The sequence below is a fragment of the Mus pahari genome, chromosome 22, assembly GCF_900095145.1.
Source record: "Mus pahari chromosome 22, PAHARI_EIJ_v1.1, whole genome shotgun sequence".
Classification (NCBI taxonomy): domain Eukaryota; kingdom Metazoa; phylum Chordata; class Mammalia; order Rodentia; family Muridae; genus Mus; species Mus pahari.
The window spans coordinates 42,426,714-42,449,210 of record NC_034611.1 but is presented as its reverse complement, the minus strand read 5'-3'; the positions used below and the strand labels follow the sequence as shown (position 1 = coordinate 42,449,210).

The 22,497-nt window shown below is 36.5% G+C and overlaps 1 protein-coding gene across 4 annotated transcripts in view; it reads left to right on the top strand.

Moving 5' to 3' along the window:
* The window catches only part of Lingo2 (leucine rich repeat and Ig domain containing 2), a 1,146,745-nt gene that overhangs the window by 820,545 nt on the left and 303,703 nt on the right, over positions 1 to 22,497 (top strand). For all 4 annotated transcript variants that reach the window (XM_029533363.1, XM_021222170.2, XM_029533362.1 and 1 more), the window contains one exon: positions 19,223 to 19,385. The gene's annotated coding sequence lies outside the window, so the exon portion shown is untranslated. The remainder of the gene's footprint in view (positions 1 to 19,222; positions 19,386 to 22,497) is intronic.

Sequence of the window (22,497 nt, the reverse complement as noted above, 5' to 3'; positions counted from 1 at the left end):
GCTACCACAGCGCCTTACGCACTATGTATGTCCACCTAATAGGAAGAGGTTTGGGAGATTAAAAGAAGCAAATAAACTAGAATCCTTCAGTCTGCTCTATGTCCATAAGATTAGAATAGTTGCAGCACCTCATGCTATTACCATTCAAGTGTTAGACTGTCATTTGGAATGCCTTTCAGAATTGTCAGTGTACTACATTAAGTGTCCTTCTCTACACTTTTTTATTGGTGATTTTATTTATTTACATATCAAATACTGTCCCCCTTCTCGGTTTACCCTCTGCAAACCCCCATCCCAACCCCCTCCCCATTGCCTCTAAGAGAGTGCTCTTCCAACCCACCCACCCTCTCCTGCCTCACCACTCTAGCATCCCCCTACACTGGGGCATCAAACTTCCACAGGACCAAAGGTCTCCCATACCATCAATGCTAGATAAGGCAATTCTCTGCTACATATGTAGCTGGAGCCATGGACCCATCGGATGTATACTCTTTTGTTAGTGGTTTAGTCCCTTGGGAGCTCTGGAGATTCTGGGTAGTTGATAGTGTTGTTTCTCTGGGGTTGCAATCCCCTTCAGGTCTTTCAGTTCTTCACCTAACTTTCCCCTTGGGGTCCTTGGGCTCCATCTGATGGTTGGCTTTGAGAATCTGCATCTGTATGAGTCAGATGCTGGCAGGGCCTCTCAAGGAGCATCTATTACAGGCTTCTGTCAACAAGCACTTATTGTCAGCAGCAAACGTGTCCCAGGTTTGGTGTCGGCGCATGGGATGGATCCCTAGGTGGGACAGTCTCTGGATAGCCTTTCCTCAACCTCTGTTCCATTTCTTTTCTCTGTGTTTCCTTTAAACAGGAATAATTCTGGGTTAAAAAATTTGAGTTGGGTGGGTAGTGCCATCGCTCAACTGCAGGCTGTGCCTCTGTACTGGAGGGGTCTCTATAGGTTCTATCACCCCTTTGATGGGTATGTCAGCTAATGGCCTCCTCATTGGGTCCTGAGAACCACTCACTTCTCTGGAGTCTGGGACTTTCTAGTGGCTCCACCCAGTTCTCCATCCCCCCCCCCCCCGCCAACTGCTACATTTTTCTATTCATTTTCCCAACCTTCTGGACTTCCCTCCTTTTTTTCCCACCCCTTTCTCTGTCCCTCCCAGGTCCCTCTCTCCCTCTCCCTCCTCTGATTATTTTGTTCCCCCTTCTAAGAAGGATTGCAGCATCCACAATTTGCTTTTTCTTCAAAGCTTCATATGAACTGTCAGTTCTATCATGGATATTCTGAGTTTTCAGAATAATATCCATTTACTGTGAGTATATACCACTTGTGTCCTTTTGTGTCTGGATTATCTCAGATTGATATTTTCTAGTTCCATCAACTGCTTGTGAGTTTCATGAAGTCATTGTTTTAAAGAGTTAAGTACTACTACATTGTGTAAATGTACCACATTTTCTGTATCCATTCTTCCATTGAAGGACATCTTGCTTGTTTTCAGCTTCTGGTTATTATAAATAAGTCTACTATGAACATAGTGGAGCATGTGTCCTTGTTATACATTGGAGCATCTTTGGGGTATATACCCAGTAGTGGTATAGTGGGTCTTCAGGTAGAAGTATCTCCAGTTTTCTGAGGAACAGCCAGATTGTTTTCCAAAGGAGTTTTAGGAGCTTACACCACCAGCAACTGAGGAGTGTTCCTCTTTCTCCACACTCATCAGCATTTGCTGTCACCTGTGTTTTTAATCTTAGTTGCTCTGATTGGTGTGAGGTGAAATCTCAGGGTTATTTCAATTTCCATTTCACTGATAAGTAATGATGTTGAACATTTCTTTAGGGGCTTCTCAGCCATTTGAGATTCCTCAGTTGAGAATTCTTTGTTTACCTCTGCTCTCCATATTTTAATAGGGTTATTTGGTTCTCTGGAGTCTAACTTGAGTTCTTTGTATATTTTGGATATTAGCACTCTATCAGATGTAGGGTTGGTAAAGATCTTTTCCAAGTCTGTAGGTTGCTGTTTTGTCATACTGACAGTGTTCTTTGCCTTATAGACACTTTTCAATATTTTGAGGTCCCATTTGTCAATTGTTGATCTCAGAGCCTGAGCCATTGTTTCTGTTTAGGAAAAATTTTTGTGCTGGTAAATTTGAGGCTCTTTCCCACTTTCTTCTCTATTAGATTCAACATATCTGGTTTTATGTGGAGGCCTTGGTCCACTGGGACTTGAGCTTTGTACAAGAAGATAAAAATGGATCAATTTGCATTCTTTCACGTGCAGGCAGTCAGTTGCACCAGCATCATTTGTTGAAAAATGCTGTCTTTTTTTCCACTGTTTTTGACATTTTTGTCAACGAACATGTGACCATAGGTATGTGCATTTGTTTTGGGGCCTTCAATTCCATTCTATTGATTTACCTGTATGCATCTGTACCAATACCATGCGTGTTGTTGTTGTTGTTGTTGTTGTTGTTGTTGTTTTTACAATCACTATTGCTCCATGGTATACATAATCTACAACATAAACAAACTCACAGAGAAAAAAACACATAATCATCTCATTAGATGCTGAAAAAGCCTGTGACCAAATCCAATACCCCTTCATGTTAAAAGTATTGGAAAGTTCAGTAATTCAAGGCACATACCTAAACATAATAAAAGGAGTCTACATCAAACCAGTAGCCAACATCATATTAAATGTAGGGAAACTTGAAGAAATCCCACTAATATTGGGGACAAGTCAAGGCTGCCTACTCTCTATTTATTCAATACAGTACTCTAGATCTAGCCAGAGCAACAAGAAAGAAAAGGGAGTCAAAGTGATACAAATTAGAAGGGAAGAAGTCAAGGTCTCACTATTTGCTGATGACATTTGCTTAACACACATAAGCAACCCTAAAACTTTGACCAGAGAACTCCAATACTTGATAAACAAAGTGGCTGGGTATACAATGAACTCAATTCAGTAGCCTTCTTCTACACAAAGGATAAATGGGCTGTGAAACAAATTAAGGAAAAAAGACCCTTCACAATTGTCACAAATAATATAAAATATCTTGGTGTGACTCTAACCAAGCAACTGAAAGATCTTTATGACAAGAACTTCAAGTTTCTGAAGAAAGAAATCGAAGAAGACCTCAGAAGATGGAAAGATTTCCCATGCTCATGGATCAGCAGGATTAACATAGTAAAATCAGCCATCTTAACAAAATCAATCTACAGATTCAATGCAATCTCCATCAAAATTCCAACTCAATTCTTCACAGAGAAAGAAAAGGCAATTCTCAAATTCATGTGGAATTTAAAGAAAAGAAAAGAAAAGAAAGAAACCCGTGAGAGTGAGAACTATTCTCAACAATATAAAAACTTCTCTATACTTTTAAATATCTAGTCTCAATAACTACATTCTTAAATACTTAATGTCATTGAACTCTTCTGTTGGGTTGTTACTATACTTATTACACAGAAGAGTGATTTGCTGAGCAATGGACTCTATGTTATTGGCTTTACAAATGTAGTTTTCCCTTTAGTATGCCTTCTCTGTGGCATTTCCCTGACATCATAATACCCTAGAGTGTTATAGTCTCTGACCCCCTTGTACACTGTTTATTTTTTATCAATACTTACTAAATACTTAATAAAATTTGTCTACTTAAATTTTCTGGAATTCTGCAAAATGAAGATTACATATTGCAATCTGTATTTATAGGTGAGAAACTCGAGGCTAAGAGTGTCTTTGAAATCGGGATAATAATCACAAGGTGAAATGACAAATAGCAGGGTCACTTTAAACTTAGTAAACTCAGACTGTCTGTCCCAGAATCACATCCTTTACCCACTAAAGATTATACATCTTTAAAAATCATACACCATTATTATAACAAAAGATAAGAGCTGCACAATTTTAATGGACATTAATCAAATTCAATAAACAGAGATGAACTGGAAATTGGAATACATACAAATATATCTTCTTTTTATTAATACTTGATACTTGAGTAGATAATAAAATTTTAGTCGATCCAAATAACTTACACTTCCTCAGGAAAAAAGAAAAAAAAAAAACTCTTGTCACTTCTAAAACTTCTAGAAGCACAAGGGAAGGTTGAGAAATGCAAACTTGTTCTATGAAGAGTCACAGCTCATTGTTTAGAGGACATGTTTTCTCTTTATTCATATTTGATAATGTTGCCATTTATTGGTAACTATTAGCTTATCAGAGTATTCTAACTCCTTGATATCATCAACAATTTAAGATTTGCCACACTGGGCAGTGGTGGCACATGCCTTTAATCCCAGCAGTTGGGAGGCAGAGGCAGGTGGATTTCTGAGTTCAAGATCAGCCTGGTCTACAGACTGAGTTCCAGGACAGCCAGGGTTATACAGAGAAACCCTGTCCCAAAAAAAAAAAACAAAAAACAAAAAACAAACAAAAAGAAACAAAAAAAACAAACACAAAAAGATTTGCCATGCTTTTTACTGAAATTTACAGATTTTTATTTCTATGTAATAATAAAAGATTTGTCATTCTATCCCTAGCCTATGTCCCTAACACTACTTAGAGATATTACATTTGAAAGATTATATTTCATATGCAAAGTTAATATACACCACTACATATGTCATAAATATATAACATAATTTATATGTACATACATATATGATATATACACATATGCATATATATACATGATGTATATGTGCACAAAGTGACTAGAGAAAACTACCTCATCTTTCTGGTTTTATGTTTCTCGATGCTAAAATAAATGCAGGATCTTGAATAGGGAACCTACTCAGTGGTGTCTCGCAAAGGAGTTAAGACATGAAATGAAGAATTCGCATCTCTAATGTAGTTTATTGCTCTAAACTTCAGTATCTCCCTGATTTCTAAACTTTGTGAGTCTCAGATTAGGTCTGAGAATTAAGTGACATCTGTTCTCTTAAACCATGGAGGCAGCTGTATCCAAGTATGTTATTTTACGCTCTGATTATGTTTCAGGATTTTACAAGACCAAAAATCACTTCCAACTGGACATTTTGTTTGAAGTTCTGTTGTTGTTCACCAGCAGCATACCCACATTTTAGGTCCTCTTAAACAAGTGCCATTCTCAGGACCATGCAGAATTCTGTCAATATGGCTAGCTGTAATGTGGACAAGACCTTGGCTTACTATTTGTTGTAGCTCCTTACATTCATCCAATTTCAATTTGCATTAAGAAAAACATTATTATTTGACACCAACTCCATTTAAAAGCTTGCCCTTGACGAGGACCTTCTTTCCAAATAGAATTTCAGAAAGAGATGTTTGAAGGTCCTGAAAGCATCCATCACCTCAACTCAAAAGTGCAACAGTGGGCAATGTTACAGAGAGTGACAGAGAGTCAAGAGTCTGCGATTTTTTCTGCTCTTTCTATGACGTCAGGAATTGTAATCATTCTAGAACAAAAGGGACAAAGAACGTGCATCATCAATTGTTTCCAAAATTTAATGACACCTCTATAATTGAGTCTTATCAAACATTTATTTCACAGAATTTCAATTATACTATTGAGGGAATTGTTTTGCACAATAACAAAAAACAAGCAAACAACAAACAAACAAACAACAACAAACCCTATTGGGCCTTTTGGATCTTGCTCAAAAATCTGTTAAAATTTTGAATGTGTAATTAAGAAACCCAGGGCATCCCCTTCATTAAATATTCCTCTAGCTTGCATTTGCAAAGTATCTTCCTGAAATGATTCAGTTTCCCAGTTTAGTAGCTATGCTTCCAGATATAATTATGTATTAGCCAGGGATCTGAATTCTCTCACTTGTAATTATGTGGTCTCATTAGGAAACTGACTGCGCAATAGGAAATCAGTGATTAAACTTTCATTTGATGTACCTTCTTCATCAGTTCTTAGAACAGGTGTCAGCACTATTCTCTGCTGGTATTTTGCTCAGAATCTGGAATATTACTCAGTTTGTATGAAAAAATGGTGATGATTTATTATGTCTGCCTTAGATTCTTTATATTTTGTGGGTTTTCATGTCATTTAATGCAATAAATAGCTCCCTTTGGGTCACTGAAAACACGAAGGTCAGATTTCTGTTTTTCCCTGACACAGCAGAACCCTGATTAATATAAAGTCACAAGGTGATTTTTGTCTGTTAGGAAAACTCCTATGGGATAAGAGTAATGTAAGTGATTATTTCAAGTGGGAGCTGCAACTGGGGCAGCCTATTAGTGAGTCTACCTTGTACTGGAGAGTACTAATGAAATCACATTGGGGTTCTTTAGTACAGCAGTTGCACTATAATCTTAGGCAAAACTCAAATAATTTTTGATAGCAATTAATTGAAAGTTAACCTAATGACTTTCTAAGTGTCACAAGCTCCTTATTCAGGGTCAAACATTGCAATATTATATAGTATTTTTTGTTGCTATTGCAAACCCCAGTCTTATTCAGCAACTATTCAGCTTAAACATTAATTCAGCATTTTCATTCATAGGAATCTCCTTTCGCTTTTAATTTTTTTCATGATTTTTCCTTATCCCACTTCAGTTTCAATCATCTGACCAAAAAATCATCTTCCCATTTACTTGGTTGTCTGTATTATGATGCTTTATTGAATATATTCTAAATTATAAATAAAATTTTAGATAACATGCGTTATAAGGTTATCAAATTTTAATTTCAAATGTAATAATAAAAATAACTCAGGTGGCCTGTAGATGTATTCACTTTGGAAAGACTACTTTCAAAGTAGAGATTAATCACATAGTCACTAGTATCAAATACACCAAAACTAATGTCTAGGTGAGGAAAGCAGGCAGTTGACTGATAACCAAGGACTTACCTAATTTCAGTACAGACCTTCATGCTGCTCTAGAAGCCAGTTGAACTTTTCAGCAGTTCTAGGAATTCAGTTCTAGAAGAGAGAGAAATTTCTGGGTCACTCAGATGTCCTAGTTCTCTGACTTACAATTTTTCACCCAGTTTCCTATAATGTTCCTTGAGTCTTGGGTGTAGGGGTCATATTATAGATATAAGATACTTAAATGAAATTTAAGGTTATATTTAATCTGTCTCATCAAGTTGTTTATTAAATTGTAGCCAACATATAATAAGCTGTACATATTTTTGTATATTTCACATTGTGTTTAGATACACAGATACACACTTCTAGAACCGTAGTCAAGATATCGAACAAAGCCACGGCAATCAAGTATTTTCTTGAGTTTCTTTGGATTCTTTCTGTTTCATGTGCATGTTCTCAGATAAACACAGAGATACTTCCTGTAACCACACATGGCTTCACTGACAGAGGTTAAATTGAAGTAGCTATCTTCCTTGGGGAAGGGACCTTCTGGGGATCCTGGCTTCTGTCCTTTGGAACCTTTACTTTCTGGATTACCGTGGTGTGGTTCATTTAAGAGTTCAGTTCTTCTGATGACAGTGTAGAATGCTGCTGTGTAGTCAGAACACTGATTTACCCACACACATGTTAAGAATGTGTCTTCCATGTAGAGTGGCCAGAAATATAGCAGCTCTAAGTGTGTCTAAGAAACCTCAAATTGTTTTCCAAGTGATTTTATTATTATAGAGTTGCATCAATATTTTATAACAATTCAAGCTTCTCCACACCCTTGCAAAATCCTAGTTTTATAAGCTTTGTATTCTTTCCATGATGAGAGTAGAATTTGGATCTTGCATTTGTTAGAAAAATTCTCTAACAACTGAACCACAGCCCCAGCTTTATTAAGGTTTTTGATTTTCATTGGATAAAATGCTTGCAGAGTCACACCTTGTGCTAGTTTTGATGAGATTTGTTTGTTTGTTTTCATACACAAACATACACACACACACACACACACACACACACATATATATATATATTATGTATTACATATATCTATCTATGTGTATAGGTTTATATAAAATACATATGTGCTTATCTTTTCGCCACCTTAACAGTATCTTTCATAACATGAAGTCCTAAACTATCAATATTTTTGTAGATTGTGTTTTATCCCATGTTTTCTTCTAGAATAATTATGTTTTGAGTCTGTGTGCATCTCTATGAAATGAATATACTGACATTTACCTTCAAAATTATATATTAACAAAGTGGCCTTTAGTGAATGGTTACACATTAGTGTTCAATTTTCATCGTTAGACACAGGGTTGGTGGACCTTGGTTCTTGGCTCATTTTTCTACTCTGCACGATTTTACCAATAAAAGCCTAAGTAAAACTCCGATTTAGGAGACAAAAACCACAATTATCCTGAAATTCAAATGAGAAAACGAAATGTTGATGGCAAAGACTTCATCCATTTATTCATCAGTGTACTTCAGGTAGAAATCTTTCTGAGGTAAAGGTTGCATGCCATCGAGGCACACATCATGCTTTGTAGCACCCACAGATGTTCTGTCCTAAGATGCATGCTGCTGCACATGTATGGAGTTAGTTGGCAGCTTTTCAGGAGTGGGCATTCTCCTGCCCCCTGCTGAGATGGCATCTCTACTGTCCTCACTGTGCTGTTTGTGCTGCGGGATACCTCACCCACAAAGAACTCCTTGCTGATTTTCCTGTCTCCACCCCCCATTTCACTATAGGTGTGTGGGCATTATAAACACGTGCCACTTTATCTAGCTTGTTACATTGGTTCCAGGGATTGAAATGAGGTTGTCTGCCTTGTGATGCAGGCCTCTTATCTGCTGAGCCATCTCCATCATTCAAAATTATCTTTTGAAGGAAATATTTCAAACCAAGTGGTAGATAGTAGCTAGGTGTATATTCCACAAAGTCATAAATGTCGGATTTTAACCAGTGTTGGCATTTCATTATATAGGCTTAAAATCTTTTGTTTATATATTTCTGTAAAAGCATGGTTATGTAGATAAGACACAATGTTGCTTTTTAGCCATTTCTGACTTTCTTTAACTCCCTTCTGTAACTGTGGTGACCAATACACTTAATTTGTTGCGTAGTCTTCATGTCAGTGTTATATTTTCATAATAGATGCTGATTTAAAATGACTATTAATGTGCATGTTACTGCTTTGATTTTTTTTATCTACGTGTGTCAGTATTCCATCCTCTTACTCTCATCTCAGGGGAACTCTAAAAGTCAAGATTTCTAAACTCACCCAGCCTTGGGTTTTCTTGGTCTTCTATAGCTATTGTATTATCAAAAACATATTTACCATCAAATTCACAGATTTCATTAAATTCAGACTGATGGGATTATTTACTTTGTTTTATATTTTCCTTTGTAGTATTGGTTTTTGTTATAGAAGTATTTGAGGTTGTGCCATTGGTGACAGATCTCTTCAGGACCCAGAGTTATTTTTCCAAGTCTCCTAACTATGAAAATGAAAGAACTCATTTTCTTTCCCTGTAGGACACATGAGGGCTATGTCTTCAAGCTAACAAGAGGGGAGTTCTTTGAAGTTTAGCTTTCTGTCATAGATTTACCTGATCAGGCCAGACTTACCCAAGACCCCCTTTCTCTTTCTTCACAGCTGGGTATCAATTCATGTGTAACTGTGAAAATGATATCCAACCATGGTCCTTGGTCTCTACCCCAATGACAGGGCAGAATTCTATAGGATGTGAATAGCAAAGGAATAAATTATGGGGCCTGTCTTATATTTCTACTCACTAAATATATCTTTTGATGAATTTTCTAGTTGGATTTAGGGTGCTATAATTGTATTTTTAAATATTTTTTGTTACTGGGTTTGTTTGGGGTTTTTTACTGACATAAAGAAAAACCTCAATTATTTGTATATTAGCCTCAAATTGAATAATACCACAAGTTTGCTTATTAATTCTATCAGATTCTGTAATTTTGTGTCCATCAAAGATTATGTTGACTGAAAATAGCATATTTGGTTCTGTTGAATGCTGTAGTGTGGCCTCCTGGCAACACGTTTGACTTACATTGATCCTATACAGGAGAGATCAAGTCTTGAACCCTAAGCATGATGTTGACTGTAACTTGAGGACCTTCACAAGAGTTCTACATCTTGATCTGAAGGCAACCAGGAGAGAGACTCTACTCCACAGGATCCTTTGCAAGAGGCTCTCTTCCATCCTGGTCACAGTTTCAGCCTAAGACTCCACAAAGAACACTCCCAGAGTTACACATTTCCTCCAACAAGACTACAACTATTCTAATAAGGACACACCTCCTAATTTCCTCTGGGCCAAGCATTCAAACACATGAGTCTATGGGGACCAAATCTATTCAAACCTCTATACCAATGCTGTTTATTATATACATACATACATATATACATACATGCATACATATACACACACATAATCTATAATTATGCTATCTCTTTAAATATAAGCTTAAGCCATACTAAAATACTAAAATACAAAGCTGACATTGGCAATCAAGAATGAATGTAAAACTTGGTAAACACATTTGAAAATTTATTTTGTCTATACAAATTTAGACCATTAATAACACATTTGGGTTAATAATCATCAAATGGGTAAATAGATTTTGGGGAGGAGGAGAAATAGCAAAGTTCATTTGTAACTGCTATATTAATTGTTACAGAAAAATGATGTTTTAAAAGTACATTAAAATAATAAATTTAATTATTTGTTTTTAGTTTTCTCAGTGAAATCTCCTTTATAATGGTATGCCTTTTCTTCCAACTTGTGAAAATTCCCCATTACTAGGAAGCAATCAAGCCTGCATTATAGAATAGACATCTCATGGGCTACAAATCATTCTTTACTGTTATTTCTTTTGATTGGAAGCCATGAAAAACCTCTCTTTTATTTATAGTTTATGTTTTGAGAATTTCAGCTAGTGCATATAATGTGTTTTGACTAAATTTACCTTTAAGTTCCTTCCCTACTTCCCTAACCACTCTTTCCTCCCAATTTCTTGTGTGTTGGGAATCAGTTCTAATGCTTTACCTTAATTCCTCTTCCAAAAGCCCCACTTCTAGAGGCTGAGGGTCCCTGCCTCCACAGCTGTCTTCAATTGGTAATATAGAATTGGAGTTGGGACTGGGGGGTGGGGGGAGCACTCTTATAGAAGGGGGAGGGGAGGGGATAAGGGGTTTGGAGAAGGGAAACCAAGAAAGGGAGTAACACTTGAAATGTAAATTAACAAAATATCCAAAAAAACAAAATTAAAAAGAATGGCAGTACAGCCAATGGTTGAGAAGGGAGGGGTGGAAAGTGGGACTTTTAGATTGCATGGGCAAGTGACCAAGGAGAGAGGGAGAAGAAGATGATAATCACCATGACTCAGAGGGAGAGAAATCAGATTGAAGAGCTGCAGGAGAGAAAGTACCCCACAGTGCAGGTGGAAAGGGAATGCAGCCCTATGAAGGGCTGCCCAGAAGGCAACAGAGCAGCAAAGATAAAATATAGATTAAGGAGATGGTAAGCCAGGAATGCTGGGAGGGATTGTGAGCTAGCTGCAGGGAGGTTTAGATGTGCCCAACCATTGAACTAGTCAAGGCATATCAAAATTAGCTGGTGTGTGTGTGTGTGTGTGTGTGTGTGTGTGTGTGGGTGGGTGGGTGTGTGGGTGTGTGTGTGTTTCAATTGCAAATTCAGAGCTCTTGGGGAGGTGCAGCAGGTGAGGGAGCCACTGAGAGCAACAGGTGCTTTAACTAATTCACCACTCAGTTTAAAAAAAGAAAAAAGAAAAAGAGAAAACATTGAACCCAGCATGCTGGCTGCATGTGTATGTGTGTCTCAGAGAAAGAATTAAAAATGTCTGGGAAATTATATATATAATGTTCAAAATATTTATTCATCAGGTAAGTGCAAATGAAAATGGATTTGAGATCTCATCTTCCCCATTAAGAAAGGCTAAGATTGAAAAGAGTAACAGCAAATGCTGGTTTGCATGACAGAAAGTTCAACGCTGGTGTTAGTGGGAACTGGTTCAGTCACAAGGGAAATCCATGTGGAGGTTCCTTAATGAGCTAGAAATAAACTAAAACATGGCATAGTTAGACCACTCCTTAAATAGTTAGGCTTTGGAAACTGTCATGTTTATTTTGTACTTATAAAATATCTTGAAAACTATTTCTCTTTCAGCTTTTAATTGAAAATAAAGATTAGTATTTTAAAACCATTTAATAACTGCAAGTGCTTTTAAATGATGGATTAAGGTTATCTGATGTAACAAACTTGCTTAGTTATGACATGCTTTTTCAGAATCTTTTAAGGAACATATTTATTTCATGTAAATTTTCAAAACCATTGTTATAAAATTATCCATAAGATGCCCATTTCTAGTGGCTTTAAGAAATTCATATAAATTTTATATTCTGTGTCTGACACATTTTTAGTATTTCTCACGGAAACAACCTAAGGCCTTGTCGATTTTCTCTGTGACTTCTCTACTGTTTCATCAATTCTTGACCTCATTGTTTCTCTTTTATTCAGTCTTAATCTAAACATCCTTTTCTAGTCTCAAAAAAGGAAACCTTGATCTATGGCTTCAGATATTTCGATGAAAAAAAAAAAATCTTAAAATGGTAAATGTTGGGGCTGGTGAGATGGCTCAGTGGGTAAGAGCACCCGACTGCTCTTCTGAAGGTCCTGAGTTCAAATCCCAGCAACCACATGGTGGCTCACAACCATCCAAAGGAGATCTGACTCCCTCTTCTGGAGTTTCTGAAGACAGCTACAGTGTACTTACATATAATAATAACAATAATAAGGTAAATGTTACTGAAAACACTTACTTAAGTACATCCTACCCCACATTTTGAATGTGGAATGTTTTCTTTCTTTTTCTCCTTTAATAGCTAAATACATAGGAAGGAGTGTGTGTGTGTGTAGAAAAGGACCCAGATACAGGATCTGAGTCCATCTTGAGTGATATTTACCTGAGCTTCAGGTTTAAGCAAGTAAGGACTCAGGTCAGAGCCAATAGGAACATGTCATTACACAGTGCTGGGCCATCCTGTTTCAGCTCCAGTCTGACATCAAATTGCTGTCACTAAACAGGAGACAACTGGAAAGTAAGCAAGGTTCTCCCTTCTGCATTTCCTTCACTCGAAGATCACTGGCCTGTACTGCACACCCCACGCCTCTAAAAGGATATCTAATTTATCTTTTAAAACATTTTCTTTTAGTTCTGTTTAGTGGCACAGAGGGAGAGCACAGACTGAAAATAGACCTGAAAAGAAGATACCCCTCAGTTGAGAAAAGCTAGGGAAAGTGAGGCATAGATGCTGCATTTTAAGGAAATAAAGTGCAAAGAGGGACATGTCCTGTTTGAGTTGGAAAGGTTGCACACCAGAATGAAATGAGAATTACACACCTTTGATAAGAGCTGAAAACTGGGAGAATCATCTGTGAGTCTCCAGTGCTGGATTCAGATATTGATGGAATTGTCCTTGATACTTTGTGTCACTTTAGGATCCCTGCTAAGTTGAAAAAAAAAAAAAAGATATCAGGTTACTATTACATGAATATTTGGAGAGATTATTTCATGTTTGTGGCTACTAATAATGCAGCTGAATATGCAAAAATGGGCATCAGCAAAATAGCAACATGTTATTTATATTACAGTAAAAGCAGTGGTGTTGTCACCATCTATTAAGACCATTTTCTCCTTATGTCTCTATTGGTTTAATTGGAGAGAGTGGTGAGAGAGATCATCTGTCGCTTTCAGCAAATTCTGCTCATTTAAAATGTGTACTCAGAAATACTGGTGTGTTGTTTGTTGGCTTTGGTATCTTTGTAAAATAAAACTACCAGGAACATAGTTCTTTAAAAAATCAAGCAAGTTGGAAATCTATAATGCTGAGACACCATGCCGAGCATGCTAGTGACCAGGTACTGGAGAGGCAGGAGCATCTTGCCTTTAGGTATTCACATAGATCGTCCTGTGATCCAAACACCCTCAGATTTGTCACATCACTTTCTTGAGACTAAGCTCTTCATCTATAGACTGAGCAAGTTGCTCAAATTCAATCTATAGGCTCTTAATTGACAACACAACACTATCAATTAAGGGCATTGGAATTCTGACTGTAGTTTTTCCAAGGCTGCTTATCCTTGGGCAAATAACTCAATCATTCCGATCATTTCTTTCTTCAGCAGAAAGTAAGTACAACTCATAGTTTTTTGAGCCGATTAAGTAGAAAACTATACATGAAAGTGCAGCTAATGCTTTGAAATCTTAGTAATTCCGGGTGGTGTCTGCCTACTAGAGAAGAAAGTGTAGTTTCTTTATGTGACTAAATGAAAGGGGGAAGGACTAAGAGCAATGTGTTTGTGACTAACAGGAAAGAACCCCTCTGATTTTAAAAAATCATTTGCAGAAGTAGCTTTGAAATTTTAGAGGCTGAATAAACCTAAGTTTGATTATTGATAATCCAGCTCTTTCCACATTTCCTATGATTATGCTTTTGATGTTTGTTTGGAAAAAAATGAGTTGCTTCCATCCAAATATTGCAAAACACACTGAACAGTCATTTAAGGAGAGCAGTGAGCTCACAGAGTGCTCTCTACTCTTCTAGTTCTATAACTGCCCAGGGGGCTATGCAGCCTGCCTCTATGGGGAAGATGAAACGCATCCCCTAGACAATGTTTAAAGAGCAACAAACCAACAAATACAAATCAATAGCCTATAAAATGCGTGTCTAAGTGCAGAGGGGATCCTTTGGAAAGCTTTCTTCAAAGCAATGCCATAGACTCAAAAGGCTGTAGTGCTGTGGATAAGGAAAGACAAGGAGAAGCACAGCTCAGTAAAGACCACTTAAGGGTAGACAAAGTCACAAAAATATAATGTTTCTGTAGGTGTGAATTTCATCTATGTCTTTGTTCAAGTTTTATTTTTGTCTTGTTTAGTTTTAAATTCATACATAATATTATTTTATCAATAATGTCTCTATACCCTGCTTTCTGTAAACCATGGAACCATTTGGAACATGGGTTAAAACTAATTTAAAATATTTATATCAAGATTATTGAAATTTACAATAAAATACATTCATTATAATTCATTTTCAAAGAGTACTAGTTTCTCACAAACAAAAATGCTATTGAAAAAAAAAATGTTTTCTGAGCCAGCAATAAGACTGAGTGGTGAAGGGTCCTTCACCACAAAACCAGCAACCAGGGTTTGATTTCAAGGATGGACATGATAGATGGAGAGTACAAACCTTCTCAAGTTCTTCTAAAACAACAGATTTTCCCGATGTGCAGTATATAGATGCATTGTAATAGTTCGCTTACTGTTGCTGTAATAGAACTCTAATGAAAACTAACTTGAGAAAAAAAGGGGGTTGTTTAGGGGTTGTTATATTGTGGTAACTTGAACAAGAATGGCCCCCACAGGCTCATGTATTAGACTAATTGATCACCATACCAGTTAGTAGAACTTTTCAGGAAGGATTAAGAGATGTGGCTTTGTTTAGTATGGTGTCTCACCCTCCACTACTTTATATTTATGTGATTTAGAATAAAATTTTAAGCTCTGGTTTCCTTATTGTGAATTAGTGCTAAAAAAGAAGAAAAAAAAAAGTCTCATCCAGGGCCCAGTATCGCTGCCGGGTGCCTATGAATCAGGATGTAAAGTTCTAGTTAATGATCATTGTAATGCCTATTGGCTTCTAGTGAGATGATAACGTCTCTGCAAGCAAATTCCAAGTTAAATGCTTTCTTTTCTAAAAGTTGCCTTGGTCACAGTGTCTCTTCACAGCACAAAACACACATCTGAAGATACACATCATAATCACAATATATCATTTGAGAGAAGACAGCAAGAACCTGGAATTGGGAGCTAAAGGAAAACCACTGAGAAATGCCCTTTGCTAGCATGTTCCAAAGGCATATTCAAACTGCTTATTTGCTTGTTTGTTTGTTTTGTTTTGTTTTATTCTGTTTGTTTTTAAACTATCTCATGACCATCTGCCTAAGGTGAAACTGACAACAGTAGACTGGGTCCTTGTACATCAACCATTAACCAAGACAACGTCCGACAGATGTTCCTACAGTTCAACACGAGAAAGGTCTTTTCTTCATTGACATTCCTCCTTTCCAAATAAACAAACAAATAAATAAACAAAACAACCTAATCAGCGCACATACATACACACACACACACACACACACACACACACACATAGGAATAGATATATGGGAATAGATAGATAGATAGATAGATAGATAGATAGATAGATAGATAGATAGATAGAATTAGGCCACAGAATGGGAAGTGTTTATTTTTACCAAGCACACAACCAATAGAGCACTAATAGCTAAAGTATAAAAATAACTAAAAATTGATGCTCATCAAAAAACAAATATTCCAATTTTAAAAGGTTCAGATCTCTAAATAGAGACTCCAAAGATAAAAACAAGTATCTGTTTGCTTATATGTGGATGCTAGCTTTTATGTTTTTGATAAGCAGGCTGTAAACCACACACAGAGATTAGGTATAGAGTAAGGTGTTAACTGCCAGGGAAGGCTCTCCTGAAGAAGGGAAAATAAAATAGACATCTATGGATGGTCTAGATATTGGGACTAGGGAAAATAGAAGGTAAGAACTGAATCAGAGTGGGGAAGAGGATGGCAGCATGACTGAAGCACATACAAGCTCACAGAGACCATGGCAGCCTGCACAGGGTCTGCCATGTTTGGAGAAAGATGGGGGTCCCAGCACTGAGAAGAAAGGTGAACCCAAGCTCCCATTTCAAATTCAAACTCTCTCCAATTAATCACCACCTGCAAAGAGAAAACTAGCTTTCTCCAGTGGAGTCTCATCGGGTATAGAAACCACACTTAGGGACAGGCCCAGTGCCCAACAGCAGATGGCCAGCACAAAACTTACTCAGTGCTATTCTTGGAGGTATTCTGTCTCGTAATGCTTTCTCTGTGCATTTATTTTTAACTTCACAGATCTGCTGCTTATCTATTATGGTTTTCAGTTTTGTGGTTTTATGGGATTTCTACCTATGTAAATGTGTGTGTCTCTGCATCTGTATGTGGTTTGTTTTTGTTTTTGTTTTGTTTGCTTTTTCTTTAAGTCTTTTTTTCTGCTTGTTTGTTTTGTTTACTCTGGTTTGTTTGTTTGTTTTCATTTTTATATGCCTGTTTTATTTTTTAAGAAAAAGGAAAAAAAAGTGTCAACTTGGGTGGGTGGGGAGGTGGTGAAGATGTTGGAGGAGTTGCCAGAAGGAAAACTGTGATCAGAATATACTTCATAAAAATTTTTTCAATCAAAATGAGAATAAACCAATAGTCGAGGAGAAGGTACTACAAAAAACATTCCCTACTAAGAATTGATCAATATGTCTTCTGTTTAGTGAATGAAATAAATTAACTTTAAAAGCAAATTGTTAATGTTTTATGTACCCTTTTATAACAAAAGGCAGTGCCAACATGTAAGAGTTGGTACTAAATCACAGATGGCTACTTTCAAAGCAGGTAGCTCTCAGAAATTTCTCACTTCTAATCCATTTTTGAAGCTTGAAAATTACATTTATAAATGCTTTCCTGTTATCTGTCCAGCAGTATGCGGCTTCTTCAATATCCTTCATGAAGAATCAAAAAACAAAGATTAGTTTCTGTTATAACTAATTTGATCACGTTTTTAGCATTCTGAAAAACAGAGACATAGAAATATTTGGCATGAATAAAAATAATTTGTACTTATGATCTAACTAAAGTTAATAAGTACCAGAGCTTGGACTGACAGGCTGATTATTTAAAGCTGTGCACATGCGTGCACGCGTGCATGCATGTGTGTGTGTGTGTGTGTGTGTGTGTGTGTGTGTGTGTGTGTGAGACAGAGAGAGAGAGAGAGAGAGAGAGAGAGAGAGAGAGAGAGAGAGAGAGAGAGAGAAGGTAAAACACCTGTTTTAAATTACAGCATGTACATTATTATCCACAAACACAACTCTGTTTTTCAAAAATATTTTGAAATATTGTATTTTAATGAGGTGTGCACTTGACTTTGGGCCCTTGTTTTCTTGTCTTCCTTGGTGAAATAGAATGGTAGGATCTCTCACTGATGAGACTTTCAATGAAGTCTCCATGTAGCCTTCAGAGAATAGCTGAAACTGTAGCTGAAGTTGCATGGGAATCTATCATATTGTGGCTTGTTAAATTCAGATTTTACACCTGTGTCCATGAGCCTGCAGAACATAATCACTCAAAGGAGTCTCCCCATGGACTTAGCAAGAAAATACAAAGAGTATACAAATGTGTATATATGATGAATTATTATTTATGTATATTATATATATACATGTATGTAAGTGAATGGATAGATAGATAGATAGATAGATACATACATACATACATACATACATACATACATACATACATATGGTTGTTCTAGATTTTTAAGGAGTATCTCTTCTTAAAGTTTACTCTGGGAAGATCACCAAATAGCCTTGTCTATCAGTACCATTTTGCATTCCTACTGAACTCAGTAGTCTTTGTGGCAGGCATCAGCACAGGAAAAGGTAGTGATTGTGTTAATGCATTTTCTCCATCAATAGATGTCAGAAATGTCTGTGAGTTTAAACAAGGTATGTATTTAAATGGACTTTAACAATCAGACCATTAAATGTGTGATTGCTCACACACAGTGATCTGATTATTTTCCTAGGCTCTGGCTATCCTTTCCTTTCTCTTTATTATTTTGCCATCTGTACCTTGCCATGGGTAATAGGGACTGCTGAATTTACAATAGTACTTTGCATTTGGCACTCAATGATGTGTCTCATGCATTTTGTTAGAGAGGTGACCTAATTTTTATAGTAGAAATGCTGGCTTTGTTGGGGTGTCGGAGCTCACAAAATATACTGTGTTTAGTCCATACCATCATGTGACATCTGCTCTTGCTCCTGGTAAGTTTTCTCTATGGCATCTCATTGACCTTAAAAGTATGTGTTGAGTCAGAAAAATACTAAGAGTACTGGAGGTGGTCTGTTCCATGAAGGTTTATAAATATTTAATAATATTAATGAGTTTTAGTAGTGATAATATTTGTTAATGCTTGTAGTTTGAGTAGGTCAATAAAAGCATGGGGAAGGAGATATGCACTGCGGGAACACTTACTGAAAAGCACACAGTTCAGCCCTCCAGCTTTGTGTGTCTTAGCATCCTGAGGGGCATTTAGAGTCCCTTACATACTGCATTTGATTCCCTGACCGAGAAGTGAAGACCCCCTAGTCCTAGGACATGACTCGCCATTTTTTCAATTATAATGAAGAAAGGGCTTGTTTGTTGCAGGCATGTTTCAAGCACTTAGCTGGTGGGACTCTGAGAGATGCTGCCGCCCGTGACATGGTGGAGTTATCATGATCACCGACTCAGTTCGGATTTCACCCAGTGACCATGAGCTCTGTCTGGTAGACGACAGCAGGGGTTGGACTTTTAAAGAGGAGCAAACCAGGTAAGGCGCGAGGGAGATACCGATACCTGCTCGTTCATCACTTGTACCAAAGGCTTTGGTATGCTTCCAGGAGGTACTGAATAATACATAGCTTTGTGGTTGATTTTCTAAGTCCACTGAAGTGGTTGTTGAAGAATGAGACTACTTTGCTTCACAATGTATACAGTAATAATTGAGTCTTTTTTTTTTCTTTCAAGGGAAGTTAGGGGATATTTTAAGGTATACATTAAGCAGGCCTGAGGATAGTCTAGATCTTAATTTAATGTAATAGCCAAAATTTGCAGGTGATAAGAGTTCTCCTCTATAAGGAGCTATTATGAACTCTAATGACACCAGCAATTGTACTTTTGAGAGTGTAATAAGGAAAGTGTTGATTTGACATATTCATATTATATAAAACATAGAAATATGAATATGAGTTCATAGTATGTGATCTTATAAACATTCTTTATGCTTGCTTCAGTTCAGAAAATTATACCATTATTCTTGTTTTTATTTCTTTGACAGTATATATTGTTCTGAATTCTATTCATATAGTATTTAAAACAGTGTTGCACAGTTAGACTGCTATTGTTTAAAGACTATGTAATAAGAAACTCATTCAAATATTACCTAATTCTTTGTTTCACTCTGAAATATTCTTATTACCCAAGATCAGACCTTACATTTCTCATTGACTCTCTTCCACTCAAAAACACATTTTAACTGATCAGTTACCCTACCAAGCCACCAGAAGTTATGTTCTCTGCCTTTAAGAGAGTCGGCACTTTTCTTTAATGCTTTGGAAAGCAAAGTTTTCTGTAGGCTGAAGTATAAACACAGAAATCATGAGTACAAGTTTTAATATTGAAACCAATTGGGTGAGGTAAATGTACCATACAACCATTTGAGTTCTTTGAAATTGTTGCAAATTTCCCCTTTTAACTTTCTAAAAAAAAGTAATGCCACTCATCCAATATAGCATATATATATATATATATATATATATATATATATATATCACATGTGTTCAAACACACACAAACACACATATACACCTCCCCACACAGAGTCCATTACAACTTAACATATGCGAATGAAAATTTGACTTCATGATATCTTGCATATTATATGTTACATAATAACATCATATTCTATATAACCATTTGGATGTTAATTAGGACATCCAAGGTGTTAGCAATCAACAAATTGTAACAAGTCTAACAAGAATACTTTCCTAACCACTTATCAACATGATGCTACAGACCATGAATGTGAAAAGCAATCTCTTCTAGATTCAAAACTTGGTTGGAAATTATAAACGTGTGGCAGAAACCTGAATTTGACAGACTGCGCAGATGAATAGCTTGTTTTGTTTTCAATGCCATGGCATCATCCACATTTACAAGTTTTATGGATATGTAATAAATTTAAATGCTAGATTCATTTCTGGAACAAAGATCAATCCAACCATATAACACACTCTTATTCAATCCTTATCATGTTTTTTTCTGTTACACTCCAAAACACTGCTAGTTTCGTCAGAACTTAGTAATACTTGTATCTGAGATTCTCAGGATTCTCAGGTTTTTGAGCTTTTGATGAATACAGAGGATTATTTATCATAATTGTGTTTATTTTAGTATTTTCAACAAATCTGATTTCATATCAAAACTTCAATGTTGTAAAAGAGTATTGTAAGGGGGAATAAAATGGCCTGTATTCAAGAAAAACACTCATGTGACAATCTAATTAGCCATTATCTTGCCACAAAGGTAGAGATCCCTGTTATTTTTTAACTTTACTTTCATTTTGTAGGGTATTTTGTTTCTGAATTGTTTCAGTCATCGGTTTGGGGAAAAGGTCCAGTAAGCAATATGAAGCAGCTTCCATTTCCAAGGTCCCTTGAAGTAAATTTTGTTAGTTACAGCAGAGACAGCACCTTCTTCAATAGTGTGTGAAAATATAGTTTGAAGGTACCCTCTAGAACACATTTTCAGCGAAAATTAACTATTTTTAATGAACAGAAATATATACATTGTTGCTTTATGGATCACATTAATTTTCTAATTGTTTTATTTTCCTGTTATTTGGATGTCAGTTGCCCGATTTTACTGTGACATGGCTTACTATTAAAAACAAAAATGTCAGGGTTTCTAAGTACTACTTCTCAAAAGTTTATTTAAAATATCCATGACATTTCGCTCGATTTGTTAGCTGAGAAACATTTTATTCTTTCCTGAAGCACTCTTGAAGGAAAGGTTTTCTAGCTCAAAATTATAGTATTACATGTTTCAACATAGAAGCATTATTAAGCTATAAAGACAGGATATGAAAGGTGAGATTGTTTTCCAAAGCAGTTCTAATAACAGTTTACTCCCTGTAACAGGATATGTAGTCTCCAAGGCAGTTCATGAAAAACACTTGGGTTCCTTCTATATGCAGTGCCTCTATGCTCACAACCTGCAGAGAGGGAAGCGAGGTCTCACCTGTGTATTTCTTCCCATTCTGGGGCCTTCTGATAGAAAATCTTGAACATTTCGTAAAGCAGCTCCTCTTTCACTATAACTATTACACAAATGTAAATGCTTTCTGATACCATTGATTTGCTCTTTGGACATCATTGGGATTTATAACCAATGTACAACAATATGTAGACAGAAACAAAATAATACCATTCTCTTCCCATAAAGTAAGAGTTTAATTGTACAAAACTGGACAAACAAACCAAAATACACCACAACATGTGAAAAGCTCACTTTTGACGAAATATGTTAAAACCATTCATCAAAATTTTACTTTGCTATAAATTGAGATAGATTGTTAAGCATAGGAGGTTGGTAAAATATTTTAAAATGAGAGAGGCATGTTTTCCCTCCAATTAAAGAGAAAGAATTTTAGGATATGACAAACAGATATGAGAGCACAATATTCTAATTATACAATCTGTACTGGCTAGTTTTGTGTCAACTTGACACAGCTGGAGTTATCACAGAGAAAGGAGCTTTAGTTGGGGAAATGCCCCCATGAGATCCAGCTGTGGGGCATTTCTTCAATTAGTGATCAAGGGGGAGAGGCCCCTTGTGGGTGGGACCATCTCTGGGCTGGTAGTCTTGGATACTATAAGAGAGCA